The sequence below is a fragment of the Mauremys reevesii genome, linkage group 1 (assembly GCF_016161935.1).
Source record: "Mauremys reevesii isolate NIE-2019 linkage group 1, ASM1616193v1, whole genome shotgun sequence".
NCBI classification, from domain to species: domain Eukaryota; kingdom Metazoa; phylum Chordata; order Testudines; family Geoemydidae; genus Mauremys; species Mauremys reevesii.
The window spans coordinates 112,955,519-112,974,249 of NC_052623.1; the positions used below are offsets into that span (position 1 = coordinate 112,955,519).

The window sequence follows — 18,731 nt, forward strand, 5'->3', positions numbered from 1 at the left end:
ACTGTCTCCTCCCACAGAAGTTTCTTTATGCCTTTAGTCATTTTGGTCACCTCTCTGGCTCTCTTCCATTTCTGCTTTAGTCACCCAAAGGGGATATGCCTGTGATTCAGGGCTTGTCTACATGAACAACTAGTCTGAAGCAAGCTGAGGTGCAAACCTACCCTTCTGTGCACTAAACAGTGCATGGCAAAGGGTCCCACATGGACAAACAGTTCCCTATTGCATCTTGATCTACTCCATTTCCAAGGAGGGTAGATCAAAATGCACTAGTGAACTGTTAATATATGGCAGCAGGGTCCACTTGGATAGTTAGTGCACAGAAGGCTAGTGAGGTAGATTTCCTCTGCAGCACACTGGGGCGTAACTTCATGTAAACAAGCTCTTATAATGTAAAATTGCAGTGTAATATTTTCAGTATTATTTTATATCACATTATTCCTATATCCCAACATTGGGTTTTGACCACTAACCATCAACCTGCAGCTTTCACAGGCTGTATATAGTGACTCCCACACTCTTAAGTGCTTACTAAGAATTTAGATCCAAGTGAAACCAGACATGAATGCATGGCTGCACAGATGGTGTCAATGAGAGAGCTTGTTTCCTTGACTGGGGGATGCTGCTCTGGGGAGGAGAGCTGCTGGGAAGACAGGGAGTCTACCTTTCATCTTCATGCACGAACTCACATGAAGGAGGGCTTTAAATGATATTCAGAGAGGTCCGGTGACAAAAGCCAACAGGTAAGTATTAAAAAAAAGTGACCTCAACAGAAGGCTAGATGTTGGGGGAGGAGGGGACCCGTGGAAGATTACAATAGGGTCATAGGAGCAATAAGAGGAAAATCAGTGGAGGAATCTGCTCAGCCTCTTAGCTGTCTAGACACAATTGCAAGGAGTAAGAAAATAAACAGGACAACCTGGAAGTATTAGTTCATAGCCAATTATGACTTAATTGGCATGAGAGAGTTGGTGGAATATGTCTCATGACTGAAATATTGCTATAGAGGGATATAGTTTGTTCAGGAAGGATAGTTATGGGGGAAGGGGAGGTGGTGTTGTATTATACCTATATTCTTTCTCCCACCACCCAACTCACCTCTGAAGTCCAAGAAGTATACCAGTTGAAAGTCTCTGGATAAAGATATATGAGGTAAAAAAAATGTGTTCTGTTATGGTAAGGGTCTACTATAGACCACCAAGTTAGGAAAAGGAGGTGGAGGAGGCATTTCTAGAACAAACAGAAATGGCCAAGACTTACAGTAATTACATAGTTAAAGTTCCCAAACATCTGTTTCAAATGTAATGCATCAACACCACAACATTTCCTATAAGTCAGGGATCGGCAACGTTTGGCACGCAGCCCACCAGGGTAAGCCCCCGGCGAGCTTTATTTACCTGCCGCATCCACAGGTTCAGTCAATCACTGGCTGCGTTTCACCATTCCAGGTCAATGGGAGTGGCGGGAAGCAGTGGCCAACATATCCCTTGGCCTGCACAGCTTCCCGCCTTCCCCATTGGCCTGGAACAGTGAACCACGGCCAGTGGGAACCACGATCAGTTGAACCTGCAGATGCGGCAGGCAAACAAACCGCCTGGCCTGCTATAAGTTCTTGGGAATGTATTGGGGACAGCTTTTTGTTCCAGAAAGTAGAAGAAACCAGAAAGTAACCGGGAGCAGCCATTTTAGATGTGATTCTCACCAAGAGAGGATTTGGTTGCAAATCTGAAGATGAAGGGCAATTTAGGTGATAGTGATCATGAAATGCTAAGATTTCATGTTTGTAAGGAAAAGAAGGAGTGAGAGCAGCAGAATAAGGATAATGGACTTCAAAAAAGTAGATGTTACCTACAAGTTCTGAGTTTGTTAAGGGCCCAGGGAAAGAAAATAAGGGGGAAAAAAAGGAGTTCAGGAGATCTGGCAGTTTCCCAAGGAGACAATATTAAAAGGCACAAACAGCAAACTATCCTGATGTGAAGGAAAGATAAGAAGAATAGTAAGAGGTCACTACAGCTCCACCAGGAGCTCTTTAGCAATCTGAAAAGAAAAATTGAAAAGCAGGGCAAGGAGGAGTACAAAACAGAGTAACCGAAGCATATAGGAACAAAAACCAGGAAGGCTCAGGCTTAGAAAGGGACACTAAAGGCAATAAGATCTTTAAATACATTAATGAACAAGAGAAAGATGAAAGAAAGTGCCAGCTCTTTACATAGTGCGGACAGAGAACTAATAACTGAGGACATCAAGAAGGCAGAGATGTTTAATGCCTATATTACTTCAAAAAGAACAGAAATACTTGTGGCACCTTAGAGACTAACAAAATTTATTTGAGCATAAGCTTTCATGGGCTACAGCCCACTTCATCAGATGCATGCAGTGGAAAATACAGTAGGAACACACACACACACACACACACCATGAAACAATGGGTGTTACCATACACACTAACGAGAGTGATAATTTAAGGTGAGCTATTACCAGCAGGAGAGAAAAAACTTTTTGTAGTGGTAATCCAAATGGTCCATTTGCAGCAGTTGACAAGAACTGCCAGCACCCTGGACAGAGCAGTGCTGCTAATGGGGACCACAGGAGCGAGACACAGCTCCTGGCAGGCTGCTGGGGTTTGCAGTCTGAGGCCCTGAAGCAAGGGCAAAGAGGATGCTGGGGCCATGAGGAAGTAGCCAGACAATTTGCTGTAGTAGTCACTAAGTGAAGTGGCTGAACAGCAGACTGCAGTCCCCTGGAAGGGGGAAGCAGAGGGTGTGGCATGGCGGCAGGGCTGTGTCAATGAAGAGGACACTGCAGTCCTTGGAGAGACGTGGGTCCTAGAGCAGAAGTGATGGTGGTGAGGCACCAGCCAAAGAGGACACACGACCATGCAGAGCTAATTCCCAGGACAGGCAGCAGGATATGCTAGAGTGGAGCCCATTACAGGCTTTATGAAGCAATATATTTAAGTGTTCAGTTATTGTTTTGTATTTGTGTTTTACAAATGGCCAATAATGTAATGTGTAAAAAGTAGAGGTAAAAATTGAAATTGTTATGCTGATGTTGAAATGTCCCCAGAGAAGACAGACTGGTGGCAGTCATTAAAGAGTGGTGTTCTTGTGTCAGTGATGTCATGATGGCAACAGCCATAGCAAGCAACAAAGAATGTAAGCATAGGTGAAAGAGTGGAGACCGTGGGAATGTTGGGGTTAAAAAAAGTTCTGCAAATGAAAAAAAAAACCCCACTAAACACAAACGACTTGCAAATGTACACAAGAGGTGTAAATCCAGAGAATAGCAGAGTCCATGCTCCCTTTATGTGCAGAGCTGAACAAATGAAGTTACAGGCAATTTTGCAGAATGCCAGGAATAAAGCAACAAGAGTATAAGCACTCTACTTTGGTCTCCTCCCTCCCCTAGTGTTACTCGCAAAGACCAGAGGAAGAAGAGAAGGATATACAAAATGGCTATGCAATTAAGCTGACCTGATTCAAATATTGCATGTAGCATTTTTGAAGTTGCTTCCTATGTGGTGGAATAGTAAGACAAATGATCTAAACAGTCAATACAAAGTGCTTTCTGTGCACACAAGGTGTGCATGAGACCTCTTCATGCCAGCTTAACAGAAGAGCCTAATAAAGCTGGAATTTCATGGGTCTTTGTATCCAGTAGAGGTGAAAAATGTACACTTTTTTCCTACTCACTGAATGTTTGCAATTTCTTCAGTTTAGTTAATTGAATTCACCTAATAATTTTAGGTGGTTTTCTATGACCACCATGGATTTCTTGTGACCATTTCAGTGGGTATGTTTGATACTCAATATTAAAATTTGAGCTGTGTTTGTTAGCTGCAATTGATCATAATATCATATCTGTTCCCAGAGTAGAAGAGCATAACCTTTAAACCCTCTCCCTGGTTATAAGAGTTGAGAAGAGAGAGAGAGAGAGAGAGAGAGAGAGAGAGAGAGAGAGCGCACAAGTAAACAGCACTAGTAAATTTCAAGAGACAAAATAGATGAGATGATATCTTATTGGATCAACTTCTGTTGGTGGAAGGGACAAGCTTTTGAGCTTCAGAGCTTTCTCAGGTCTGGAGAAGATAAATATAAGGTGGGACAGATTGTTAAGCACAAGGGGTTCACACATACTGTAGAAAAAAGTCACTTAAAGTGAAGTGGGCAATTAAGACTTGAGGCAGTACAATGTTATAAGTTGTGGTAAATCATAAAACCAGTGTCTGTTAAATCCAATTTTTTTAGCATTCAGCAGAGCTATGAATTTAAATTCCCAGGCTCGTCTTGCAATGATATTGTGCAGGTTTCCTTTGGGATGAGGACTGAGGTTAGATACGGAGTGATTGTTTGCCCCTGGATGATAGGGTGTTTGTCTCTCTTTTCTGTGTGAGTTTGTCTGAGAGCATAGTGATTGTCTGGCTTAATCCACATAGTGTTGTCGCAGCATTTGCTGCACTGAAGGAGGAACACCAGATCTTGTGATAGATGTGTAGGACCCATTCATCTTGAAAGGTGTGTTGTGGGTACTGATCAATGCAGCAGTAGAGATGTATCTGCAGGTTTTGGATCTCCCTTTCTTGAGAAGTTTTTGATGTTCCACTACCTCATCCAAGCCAAATCTTTAAGTAACATGGACCACCACATTCTGATGAAGCCAAATTTCTCCTAGCTGCTTGTCTTACTGTGATAGGACACTATTTACCAACCATGCCAGCATTGTCTCAGGAAGTAGCAGAAGCCAAGTCACCCTTGATGTTTAAGGCTTGCTTTCCCAGCCCCTGATGCTGAGGATCCCACTGAACTTTCAAACACTGACTGCATGGGACTTTTCAAAAGTCCTAAGCCAGTGTGTCCTCGTAGGTCACTGTCATGAGATCTAGACACCTTCTTCTGGTTTGGCAACTAAAGGGTTAATAGAGGAACACCCTGCCTACTCAGCCAGAGCTGATTGGCAGCCCCACAGCAGCTATGAGGAGGAGAAGAGGTGTGTAAGGCAAGAGGGCAGGGTAGCAACCAGAGATGTAGAGGGATGGTAAAGGGAAGCTCCTGCCAGCACAACAGGTGAGAAGTTGCCAGAGATGCCAACATTCCAGATAAACAGAACGAGAGGCAGAAAGCAGCTCAAATGGACATGAGAGGCAAGACTTTCACAAGAAAGTGAGTCAGATGAGCCCAGTGTCCTCATAGCTCTAGTACCTTTCGTATTCAGGAGGAAGTTATTGAAGCTGTCCCATGAAACAATGGCTGGGTACCTGGGCTGTGCGGAGGGGGAAAAACCCTCACCTGTTGCCTTAGTACTTTTGGCCACACATCCACAAGAAAGTAAGTGACTGTTGTGCATCCTTGTCCTGGTTGCCAATTAGTGGCCACTGGGGACAGCTGCACCCACTTGGGGACGGAGGACTAACGGGGTAAGTACTGACTTAAGAGCAGGGGTGTGCCCGCCAAAAAGTCAGTGAGGGGCACAGAACTCCTCTGACCTTGGGGCTGCAGCAGGAGCATAGAACATTCAACCTCCAAAAGCAGTCAAATTTACATTCCCAAACACAGCCCTGCTGAAGAGGTAGGAATAGATCTAGAAGGCCCAAAAGAAAAAAAGTTCCACTTGATATCAATAATTCTGATATGATTGACTATGCCACCTATTACCCAGGGGCCATTCCCCTTCAAACCACTATGGCCCAGGTGACAGCATCTGAATTATTAAAGATATTTGCAAGACTAGTACTACCTAGTGAGCTCTTAAGTTATCAGGGTACAAAACTTTACCTCCAGTCCGATGAAGGAAGAATGTGACTACACTGAGGTGCATCAGTCCTTAATTTACAGTATCACCTACAGACTGATGACCTAGTCAAGAAGTTTAAAACAAATCCTGAAGGCCAACCACAACCTCCACCACCGGAAGTGGCTTCCTGTTTGTAATACAAGAAGCCCTGTATGCTGTGGTGTGTCTCTCCCCCTTTGATCTCCCTTTATGGTCACCATCCGAGGGGTGTGCTCAGTCTGGTGAAGATGGCCTGTTCCACCCAGCCCTATGTGGTGATGTATGTATTACAACCAAGGAACAGCCCTGTTGAACTTTCACAGAAAATTGGAGGGGGATGAGAAGGATGCTTTCTGAAGGACACACTGGTACCTCTATGCTTTGAGCTGGAGGTGCAATTCCCAGCTTGAAGAGACATATCACTCTAGCTCTCAAACTATTGTGCTAAAAATAGGATGGCTGCTGCTACATTCTAAGTACATGCCTAGTGTCTCAGACGGGTACATTCTCAGGGTAGCTAGCTCCTCTCACAGCTCACGCTGCCACTGCTACAGGCTGTTTAGTGCACTAGGTATATCTCCTGTAGCTGGAGGTAGAAGGAGAACATGGAGAGGACAGAGCCACAGAAGCCAAGGGAGGACAATTTCAAGAGCATAATCAGTGGTGCCAAAGATGGCTGACCAATCAAGGATGAAGATGGAGTTCTGGTTCTGACCTTTGGCAAGGAAGAGATAATCAGCGACTTTGGCAAGGGCAACTTCCTTGGAGTGCAAGGGACGCAAGCTGAATTGGATAAGGCCTAGGATGGAACTGGAGGAGAGGAACTCCAGACAGTGATTAAACTCTAAGTTCATTGAATGCTGTCTAGATAGAAGGGAACTGGGGTGGTAGTTGGAGAGGCAAGGCGTGAGGTCCAGGATGGGTATTTTTTTTATATGGGAGAGACTAAAGCATGCTTGCATATTAAGGGGGGAAAATGATCGGAAGAGAGTGAAAGGTTAAGGAGAAGAGTAAGGGAGAGGATGAAAGAGGGCACAAGGAATATTAGCGAGTGGGAAGGGGTCACTGGGAAGAGTGGAGGGGTTAGGGGAGGAAAGCAGATAAACTTCCGTGACAGAGGAAAGAAGTCATGGGGAGGAAAAAAGTTTAAATTTTCTCAATTTTTGAAGAAATTGGCAAGATTCTTTGTGAAGAAAAGTGGAAGCAAAGGAAGGGGAGAGTTTGACTCAGACAAAGGTGTTTTGAAAAGGCAGCTAGGATTGTGGGTCTGAGGTTCAGTTAAAATGGAGATGTAGAGTAGTCTAGTTAGGTAAGTGGCAGAACTGAAGGAGGAGAAAACATTATTTGTAGTGAAGGAAGTCAGTCTGGTCACAGGATTTCCACCGGAGATACTCCACAATGCAACAGCAGGAACAGAGGGAGCAAATGTTGGAGATAAACCAGGGCTGGCAGGGCAGACTTTGCAATGGGAAGGGGCAAAAGAGTCAAGGGTGGAAGAGGGCAAAGCAGGGAGTCAATCAACAAAACTGATGGAGAGAAGAGGTAGCAAGGAGGAGAGGGCCAGCAGCAGCTGAGATGTCATCAACACTGATGGACTAAAAGTCATAAGAAGGCCAAGTGACAGAGGATTAAGGAGGGGGCTGATAGGAGATGCTAAAAGAGGCCAGCTGATGGTCTGACTGGGGGAACTCTGCAACAGAGAGATCAGAGAGAGAGCAGGCTTCGTGAAGATAAAGTCAAGTGAACAGCCTTCTCCTGCTGGGGACACTTCCTCACGGTGGTGTGAATGCAGCAGACTCATCCAAGCCTGCCCCATCTGACCAGTGTCAAGATCTGTTTTCTCAATAGGCTGAATGGGTGCAAATAGTTACTTAGGCACCCAGATAGAGGATCAAGTAGGAGATGGGTGTGACCCTAAGAGCACCCCAGTGCCAAAGGGCTCCCTGGTACACAGCAGTGAGTCTCAGGTGACCTGACCAGCTCAGTGCACCACACACGTAGATAAATATCATGACAACAAAGAGATGTCTTGTAATATAGCCCTGGAAACCTGGTAACACTGGTCATTAATAACTGTTCACGCTATCACACAAGAATAACATGCTGAGAACTATACAGACCTGCTGGAAATATGACAAAAGTGTGTTTAAACAGGCAGATCAGGAAAAGGTGATAAGACAGGTTTTCCTTAAACCAAGGGTTGTGAATTCCCGCTGTCTACCTCATTGCAGACAGAGATACCTCCACAGTAAACCAAGCAATTAGCTCCCAGGCAGGCAGAAGACTTCATTTGCATTGTAAAATTGCAGCAGGAAGCATCACATGGGAACTCACCAGAAGAGGAAACTGATTGAGATGGTGTGACTCCTTTAAGAAGTCTGAATCCCCCAGGAGACCTTCCTGGCTCTTGATACCAGCATAATGAACTGGCTGGGGGTGGCTATACGGAACTGGAAAAGGACTTTGGGTTGTCCATCACCTGTGGAGACAAAGGAAACAAGGACTTTTGGCTCTGTGCTGGATCCTGGTTGAAGAGTGGCCAGCTTAAACTTGTTCTACTTTTTCTATAAAGTAGCTCAATGTGGTGTATTGAAGTGAAGGGTGTATTAACCCCAGTTAAATAACAGGCTGCTGCATGCTGTATCTTTAAAGGAGCAAGGAACTTGAGAAGGTTTGAGAGTGTTACAGTGAGAGGGGCTGAGCATAGCAAGAAGTGTTTTTGGGGAGAACTCAGGGCTTGAAGAGTTGTTGAGGTCTCCCTGCAAAAAGAATAACTGGGTGGTGGAAGCCAGGATGAGACCCTCATTGCTGTATATGGGTTGTTGATGTCAGGTCTGTGAGCCACAGTAGCACAGCATTTAAGGCACCGAGGGTTGCAAAGCAGGTGCTGACTGAGCCTCTTACTGGCCAGGGTGAACCCCAAAGCGTTACAATGGGCACCCAGGGAATTTACAAAGGCAGGTGTGACAGGGTGCACACACCTCTCCTGAGCACCCATGTCAGCCAGGTGCAATCCTGCACTCGTTTTTCCAGTGCCCGGCACCCTCCATAGGCTGCTGCCCTCATCAGGCTGGCATTCAGTGGCTCAGCCCTCCAGCTAGATCACAGTCTAAAATGGGCAAATGGATGAACCCCTTCTAGGGTAACAAAGGTCCAACAAAGACTCTCTCTGTGCCCAGGTTAGTGGCTGCAGCCCTGTCTCTGGGCTCAGTTCTCAGCCCTTGCTGGGCTAGCTTTAAATCTGCCCCCACCTTCCTAAAGAGCACTGTCCCTTGGGCTTTCTCCCTGGAGACTTTGTCCTCAGCAGTTCTCACTACCCCAGCTCTCCAGCGAGGTCACTCCTTAAGTTCAAGCCCTTCCCAGCAGTGGTTAACCAAGAGGTCAGTTGATCTGTCTGCCCTTATCAGGGTCTTCATCCCCGGGTCTTCAACCCCATCCCCCAGTCCTTCAAATTCCAGCCCTTTGCTTGGGTTTCTAAATGAGCCTGATCTCTTCCTGAGGGCTTAGGCAACTTCCTCAGTAGCCAGTGAGGGCACCCAGGCCACCCACTACTCCAGGTCCCAACCCAGGGTCCCTACACACAGCAGCCATGTATTGCAACTTCATTCTCTGGGCTGCTTCCCACTCAGTCCCATTATCTTAGGGGTTACAGTCCTTGGGTTCTGTCCATCTGTTCCCTGCTGGAGCAGGTGTGATGGGTTGGGTCACAGAACCCCCTTTGCAACTGCCACCTGATGTGATGGGACTCTCTCTGAGCCCGTTTTCCCTGCCCGCTTGGGACTTCAGTACCTTGCCTTGTTTGAGCCAGACACACTTGCCTGCTGCAAACACAGATCCAAGTCTGAACCACATCTCCCACAAGCTGCAAGCTTAACTGAAAACAGCTTAAGAAGTGCTCCTGTCTCAGGCACTCAGATGGGATCCAAACCCCAAATAAATCCATTTTACCCTGTATAAAGCTTATACAGGATAAACTCATAAATTGTTCACCTTCTATAACACTGACAGAGAGATATGCACAGCTGTTTCCCGCCTCCTCCCCCCAGGTATTAATACTTTCTCTGGGTTAATTAATAAGTAAAAAGTGATTTCATTAAATACAAAAAGTAGGATTTAAGTGGTTCTAAGTAATAAGAGACAGAACAAAGTAAATTACCAAACAAAATAAAATAAAACATGCAAGTCTAAGCCTAATATAGTAAGAAACTAAATGCTGGTAAATCTCACCCTCAGAGATGTTCCAATAAGCTTCTTTGACAGACTAGACTCCTTCTAGTCTGGGTCCAGCAATCACTCACACCCCTATAGTTACTGTCCTTTGTTCCAGTTTCTTTCAGGCATCTCTTAGGGGTGGAGAGCCTATCTCTTGAGCCAGCTGAAGACAAAATGGAGAGGTTTCTCAGGGGCTATATAGCTCTCTCTTGTGGGTGGAAACCCCTCTGTGTAGAATCACAGCTACAAGATGGAGTTTTGGAGTCACATGGGCAAGTCACATGTCCATGCATTTCTCAGTTCTCTACAGGACGTTCCCAGGAAAACTCAGATGTGGATTGGTGTCTATCAAGGTCCATTGTTAGCCAAGTACTCCCAATTATTTAAATAAACCCTTCACACTATATTGACCAAATCTGCCTTAGGTGCTTTCTACAGCAAACACTTTAAATGCAAGCATAGAGCCAATGCTCATAACTGTAGATATAAAAATGATACATGCATATGAATAGGATGAATACATGCAGAAGAACATAACCTTTGCACAGATATGTTACATGGCATATCTAGCATAAAACTTATTCCAGTTATGTTATATTTATACTCATAAGCATATTTCTATAAAGCATTATGGGGGGCAATGTCACAGCAGGGTCCTTTCTAAGCAGGCCTGGAGGACCCACCTTTACTGCTCTTTGCCTGGGAGGGGGTGTGGGAGGATGGCAAGGGATCTAAAAGGGCCTGGTACACTCTGTCACACTAGGTTATAGACATGGTGTTATCAGAGCACCTTGGGGACTATGTACTCTAAGCAGACGGGTCTGGAGAATGTTCTGGGGGAGAGGGATTGCATCTCAGCTGTTCAGATTTATTGTACACATGGGTGCTCAAATAACTGTATATGTGCATATTTTATTATAGGTAGTGCAGCTAGCAATACACATAGTTAAAGCTGCCTGACATTTTCCATTATATTCCCTTATAACTAGTTGCTTATAACTAGGGCCCTACCAAATTCACACTCCATTTTGATCAATTTCACAGCTAGAGGGGTTTTAAATTGGTCAATTTCATGTTTTCAGCTTTTTACATCTGAAATTTCACAGTGTAGTAACCCTGGGGGTCCCAACCCACAAGGTACCCAGAAGTGGGTCTGATCTCCTTCCTTCCCACCCCCGCCCCCCAAGCTGCCATGCAAGGGAAGGACAAGTCCTGTCCCTCCCAAGCCCAGCAGGGACTTGCAGCTAGGAGCCCCTTGGCTGTGGCGCTTCCAGCAGAAAGGGGAAGATCAGATTTCACAAGGAAGGGCTTATTTCACAGACTGGGACACATTTTTCATTGTCATGAAATTGGTAGGACCCTACTTATTACTTTGCCAAACTTAGATAATTTGAACTGGAATTTTTGATGCCAAGTATATGTCTCAGGCTGATTTCTTTTTTTAAAAAAAAGTTGCAGCTAAAGTGGTTCAGACATTTCTGAGATGGAAGCTAAGGAAAAGTACATTGTTTTGTCCATATTAAAAAGATTCTTACAACCATTTTGTTGAGAAACACTTGCACCTCTGTGTTTTGATACAGGGGCTTGAAATTTAGCAGGGACTCACTCTGGTGCCAGGAATATGCCTTTTGCATCCCTATGAAAAACTACCCAAATTTGTAATATGCCCAAGCTATAAGTCTCTGAAAAAAAAACTTTTTTGCACATTCTCAGTAGAGGCTTGTTACAGTTTGGTAACTTATTTTGTTATCTCTGTTAGCTCAAGTGGCAGAGGTCTGTGCAGTGGAATTAAAGGATCCAACCCTGCTGATGCCGATGTTGATAAGATGCCATCTAATGGACTAGAACTCCTATGGAAAACATGGTATATGATAATGTAATTAAAGACTATATCATAATGCATAAACACAAGAAGGCTGAGTTAGGGTTATATGGGCATCCTTAATGCTAGTATTTCCTAACATTTGAGTGCTTGACTTTGAAACTTAATGTTCTTTTAAAATAGGTTGTTCTGTGTAATATTATATATTAACAGTATATCTTCTGTATATATATTATTAACTCTATATCCAGATAGATAGATAAGTAAGTTCTGGGGCCTGAAGCTCCAGATAAAAGACCTCCCTGTCCCATCTATTGGTCCACAGGGGAAGTGTGGCTACAGAGTGTTTTGTTTGCATAAGCTTCATACCCAGAATTCATCCCATGACACTTTGTGAGCCACCATTACTGTACACAAACCCAGAATTGACTGGGTAGTGGAACTAAACTGAGAAAAGAGCCCTTATCTTGTTGGAAGGACTCTGCTTAAATGGCTTGTATTCTATTGATTCCCTCCACTGTTCTATCTGGGAAGTGAATTCTGCTGAGGCCCCTCCTATCCAGCTACAAAATAAAACTGAAATCATTATAGCTGGTAAAGGGTTAGAGCCTCAGGACAGGACCAGGGAGCACTTCCCAAGGGACTGGAGCAAGGCCTACTCAAGGGCATCTCGGGACTCTGGGATTATGCTACCCACGGACCCCAAACTGAGGCAGGAGTTAGCTGATAAGGAAGGAGGAAATTATGTAGTAAAGGGACATTTGCCTATTGAACTTCAAACTAGTGAGAGAGGAACCAAGTTAGTGTACTTCTTATTATGGGGGAGTGTTTTATTATTCATAGAGACAGATTGCTGCTGTGTTTTCCCAAGTTGATGCTGTGATCCCTTTTCCCCTAATCAGCTTTTCCTTGTTTCATATAGATTCAGTGCTTGTGCATGGGGAAGTATTTCCTATTACAAGCACCCAGGGAAGTAATCACAGATTACTGGAGCCTTGAGCTGGTGGTGTTTGTTAGTTACAAGAATTTGAACTCAGCCTTTGTTGCTGACTACTATACCTGAGAGAATGGCTACATCCATATATTAGAAGAAACATTTCAGCTTTTCCCTTACTCCCAAGTGATGCCTAGCTTTGTGTATTACATAATCTTGAAACTCATCAATTTACATACTTAATTATTCTTCTGCATCCTTTCCTTGTTAGCATGCATAAAAAATTGACCCACTTGGAGATAGTGTGTCATAGCTAAGTCAGATATGAGTATATAGAGAACCTTATTGTTACCGTTTATACATCCATGTATTAATTATTTAGATGTGTGACACACTGCAGAATAAAATATGTTTTGTAAAAAAGTTAGATTCGATTTTTGGAAAGAAATTACAAAATCCAGAAAATATGAGATTACGTTTTTTTTAAATTTTATATGTGTTCCTTGTGTAAGTATGCACATCTATGGATGCACACCCACAGCATATATACGATATGCACACATTGTGTCTTTATCATCCTTATAGTATTAGGGCATGCAAGATAATAACCAGATCTGTTAAAGTACCAATGATGTCTCTATTGACAGACTTTAAAAAGAGCTCAGTGACCTTGGTTAATTAGCCATGTAATAAACCAGAACTGAAAGCCCCTATTCCCACAAACCATAGCACAGCACCACTCCATCCCCCGCTTGTCAGAGGCTCTATGAATAGGAAGTCAGCAGACTCAATGCAAAGTGCAGCCACTTAGCCTTACAGCCTTTTTGAATATATGCAAAGATTAACAAAGAACTCTTCTTCCAACCACTGATTAAGAAACATTCTTTAAAACAAAAAGAATAAGTTTTGTAAATACTCGTGGTGGTAATTTCTCTTAGTTTACTGGCTGGTATAGTTTTAGAGGTACTGTCTTACATTTATATTTTTTAAAATATCCTCCTTGATACTTGTAGATCAGAAGGGGAAAAAAACCTTTAAGAGTTGTTTTTCTATCCCCTTCAGAAAAAAAAAGTGCATGTAAATTAAGTATCTACTGTATTTATTTTTTCATTTCCTTCAGATATTTTTGGGATATGGATTATCTTAACTAGTTAATTATTAATATGTATTCTTTACATACTACGTGTTTTGTTGCCATACTGGAAAACTCATTGTCAAGTGTAAATCATGCTTAACACAAACTGTCGTAAAACAATCTGTTTAAAAATTCAACCTGCTGTTCTCTGGGAATGAGCAAAAAAAAATTTCAGAAATATACAATATGGAGTGGATGCTTAGTTCTTTCAGGGGAGGGAATGAGGGGAAAGAGAAGAATTTAACAGATTCTTTGGTTCTGTTTTTAAATATTCGACCAAAATTTTTAGAAATAAAACAAAATGCCTGTTTAAGTATAAATGAGTCATTGCTGTTTTAAAGTCTTCTAAGCGCAAGTTCATAACGAGCACATTCACTATTTGCAACACAAACACTGAGTTAATATTTTGTGCATTTACAGTACTTTAATTGCCATTCAATGTATGTTTTCTTCAGTAAACTTCCCTGAAGCACATGAATACTGTACTTTGATGGCATTTCATTCAATGCTGGTATTAAACAGCAAAAACAAACACATATCTCTTGAGTGGCTAATGTCACTTTTAATATAGATGCTTCCATTATCATATGGGACACTGAATGAAATTTAACACCAAGAACACCATCAAAATTAGAATTTTTCTTTATTTGATCTTGTTTCCCACCTCTTCTTAATTTTTAAACTAACAGCGATATTTTATTCTCTGTATTCCTGTACAGGAAAACAAATGGCTAGCATTCTAATTTTAATGTCTATAAATCTACTCACCCATTTGGGATTATTCTTGCTGCAATCAATCAATTGCACTCAGTATCTCAGATCACAGTAAATATATATGAACAGAGAGCCAGATATTGCCTTCCATTTCATTGGTGTATGTCAGACAGACAGTTTCAGAATCTCAGGCACAATAATTCCATTGCACTATATGGAGTCCTAAACAAGTCACAGTGGTGTAACCAAAAGCAGAATATGACCTAGATATTCTTAATGACCCAATCCAAACAGAAAAAATGAATGCATTTTGGCAAGCATATTTGCTAACTCATTCCATTTGTATTTTCTCGGGGGATCAGGAAGATCTTCAGTGTACATATAGTCCCTCCAAAATTTGTTTTTTTTTTCCCACATTTTTTTAATTGCAGAAATAGGCTCTGATCTGTAAAGACTTACATATGTGAGTATTACCCACTTAGGCATGCGAGTAATTCCATTGACCTTAATGGGTCGAAAATTAAGCATATGCATAAATGTTTCAGGATTGGGTCCTTAGATTGGACTATCTTTTAGGTGTTCAGATGGGATGGTGCTTAGCTATCTTGCTAGGCTTTTCATATTCCTCTAAAGTATATGGCATTACAAGGGACCAGTATAAAGACCTAGTTACAAAAAAACACAAACAAGCAATAAGCAACAGAGAGTCTAACAGATGTTAGTCTTAAAGGTGCCACAGGACTCTCTGTTGCTTTTTACAGATCCAGACTAACACGGCTACCCCTCTGATACTTGACAAACAAGCAAGTAAACAAAAATAAAACCCAGGGGATTGTAAATTAATAGGATGTAAAGTCAATGGGATTTCTCACAGTAGTAAAGTTAAGCATGTGAGTTAATTATTGCAAGATTGGGGCCTTAAGCCCACATTTTTAGAAGGTAGTTAGGCATTGTGGTGCTCAGCAGTGCAACACCTAACTGATTTAGGAGCCTAAGGCCTTGTCTCCACTTGGGACAGCATGTAGGATACATGTAGTCCACAGTGAAAGACAGGCTGCATTCGTACTCACTGCAGTGTGTAGCTACATGCACCAGTGAAAGGCTCTGGCGGCAGGGAAAGCACTGCTGGAGCCTTTCCCCACTGCTTACCCTCTGCCAGTCCCTTTGCTGCTGCCGGAGCCTTTCACTGCAGAGAGGAAAGGCTCTAGCGGAGGGTAGACAGCAGGACACAAAACTGCTAAAAATAGCAGTATAGACATGGGAGGCACCTTGGGTATGTAGAGAGTCATGTAAGGTATATACCCGAGGAGTCCAGGGCACTCAGCTCTACTCACTCAAGCCACGCCACACTGTCTACACTGCTGTCTATACCCATGCTAGCCGGGTGTGCAGTGTCTCTACTCAACACACTGCCATGAGTGTAGATGTACCGATAGACTCAGGAACCTAAATCCCATTGCTGTCAATGGGATTTAGTTTCTTACATGCCTAAATCCCTTTTGAAAATGAGATGTAAACTTCTAAATCAGTGAGGCATTGCAAAGTTGAGCACAGCAATGCCTAATACCTTTTAAAACCGGGGCCATACCTGTTTAGGATTTTATCATATACTAAAATGTGGTTTGTTAAGTAACACCCAGCCTAACAGGAAAAGTAGCTGATACCAAAATATCCTCAAATGAATTCTGATCTCCTATGATAGGCCCAGATCCTGCAATTCACTTCACCTTTGTGAAACCCCATTGAAGCCAAAGGGGGTCTGCGTAGGCAGCCACACACCATGATTTGCAGGACTGGGGCCTTACAGGAGATGTGAGAAGTTAGCACAGTATATCACTTGAGAAATCCAGGGAATGCATACTTTGGAGTAACCTAACTTGCCATTGGATGTCACCATTGCTGCATCAGAATATATCTAAGAGCATATTTTCCTGGTTAGAAATAATGTGTGCCCCGAAAGATAAAAGTTTGGAAATGTCAGAGTGAAGTATATCTCTCCTCTGATTTTCAGCTTCTGGAAGATTTTTAGTTGCTAAGGATGGAGGATAACGCCCTCCACTGGCTAAGCCTCCACTTTTCATCAATCATCAGACACTGAAGAGAAATCACTTTGAACACTGAGGCGGGGAGCTAGAGGCAATTACTTGTGATTGATAGCACTAAATATGAAACCGCATGTACCTCATCCATGAAGCATGGAATCAGAGGCATATTGTTAGTGGGGGAGATGAATGGAACTTGAGATAACCTTGGCAAATTAGGCATATGTTAGCATTAAGCTTTGTCAGTAAGCAGGCTATAAATTACAGACATATTGTAACTCCATAAACTCATCTAATGAATTGAATGACAGTGGTAATTTAATGCAGAATGTAACAGTTTAACCCTTTTAAGAATTTAGCTGCATTTCTGTATTATGCAACAAGACAAATTATATTAAAAGGTTGGTGTTTAATATACTATGAGATTCCACAATCATAAAAGGGAAATGATTACTTCACATTTCAGGTACATTTTAACAAACAGTTAACCTGAGAATTACTTATGAGTTAATTAAAAAGTAATGGAATAACTGGGGGGAGGAGGTCTTCTATATTCTCTTAGTTTTGTCATTATTTTTCTGTATGATCCAGCTAAATATATTTAAGCAATAAGGCACAGCATGCAGTGCATTTCTGAACTATTACTGAACACCTCGGGTGGTGTTATGCAGTGCAAGGCTAAAGGCCGAGTGACTTTAATCACAAGAGAAGTGCAATAATCCCTTCAAAATGCATGGCCTGCAGTGTTTTATTGCTATTATGAAATGCAATTTATAAATAAAAATAAGGGGAACAAAGTCAGGCTCATGCATTTACTGGTGTTATTGACAGAATTATGGCACCCGTGACAGCTAATCCAGGATTCGGAAGCCATCTGCTAATTTACGGTATATTTCAGTCAGTTACAGCGGAAATCACTGACAAATCAATGGGGAAAAAAGTTTTAAAACCCAAATAGGAAAATTAAATGGAATGTCATTATTTCAAATGTGTGTTGACATACTAAAAAGTATATTTGTTCTTATTCAGATGGAAGTAATTCAAAAAACAGTGGCAATAGGTATAATTATTATACAACCAATACAGTTATTTGCACTTAATGTTACTAAACTAATAATTTAACAAATAAATTATTACCACTTAATTTTAGGAAAGCACACTCTAACATACATAATCCTTTATTACAGTTGTTAGCAGAAGACACTGGTTTTGATACTTACATTACAGAGTACAATGTGAAGTATAATATATTGACCTTTTAGTATAATGCACTACCTCTATGGTAATAAATGATAAGCACGTACTGTAATTCTAAATAGGCATTCTTTCTGCATTTACCTAAACTGATATAAAATTTAGCATCCCACTTTTGTGACTTGTTCGCCTTAATACACAGCATTCACTTCAAACTGACATTTCAAGTGAAATGAACCACAGCGTTTGTTCAAATGGAAATTTAAGACAGAAATCAGGGGCTCAATCCTGTGAGATGCAACGCCAAGACAGGGCCTCAGCAGAGGGGACAGGTACATATGAAATCATTAACATTCAGTACATTTTAAAAATTAAGTAAATAAGCATTACTTCAGCTTTCAAAATATAACAATTACCAATCAGGATCAACATCCAGGGATTGGGAATGAGGCTGAACATGGTCAGAGCAATGGGCAAGGGTGAAGATTTGTGTTACAGCATTTGGGATTGAGTGGAAGGGGGTGTGCTGAGGAAAGGAGGTTGCAGTAGTCAAAGTGAGAGATGATTAGGACTGAGACTGGGTTTATAGATGTGGAAATGGCACATTTTTTTAGATCTCATAGAAGAAAAACAGCAGGATTGAGTGATAGCTAGATGTGGGGGAAGGAGAGAGAAGAGTCCATTTTTTAAAAAGTTTCCTGTGGTACTCATAACTGAGTATCTGAGCCCTTCTCACACACATTACAGATTGTTATCCTTAGAATAGTCCTATGAAGCAGGGATGCATTATTAACCCAATAATTACACTTCACTATAAGGATAATTACCTACTGGAACTGGTTACAAAGGGCGGTTGTGAGATCCCCCTCACTGGAGGTTTTTAAGAACATGTTAGACAAAAACCTGTCAGGG

The 18,731-nt window shown here is 42.2% G+C and overlaps 2 long non-coding RNA genes across 3 annotated transcripts in view; one reads left to right on the forward strand and one right to left on the reverse strand.

Annotated features, from left to right (window-relative positions):
* Positions 1 to 18,731, reverse strand: part of LOC120379848 — an 88,013-nt gene that overhangs the window by 35,416 nt on the left and 33,866 nt on the right. The gene's annotated exons all lie outside the window — the stretch shown is intronic.
* Positions 573 to 12,806, forward strand: LOC120379857. Its single transcript, XR_005587619.1, has 3 exons — positions 573 to 740; positions 11,738 to 11,842; positions 12,723 to 12,806. It is a non-coding gene; the product is annotated as an uncharacterized LOC120379857 (long non-coding RNA).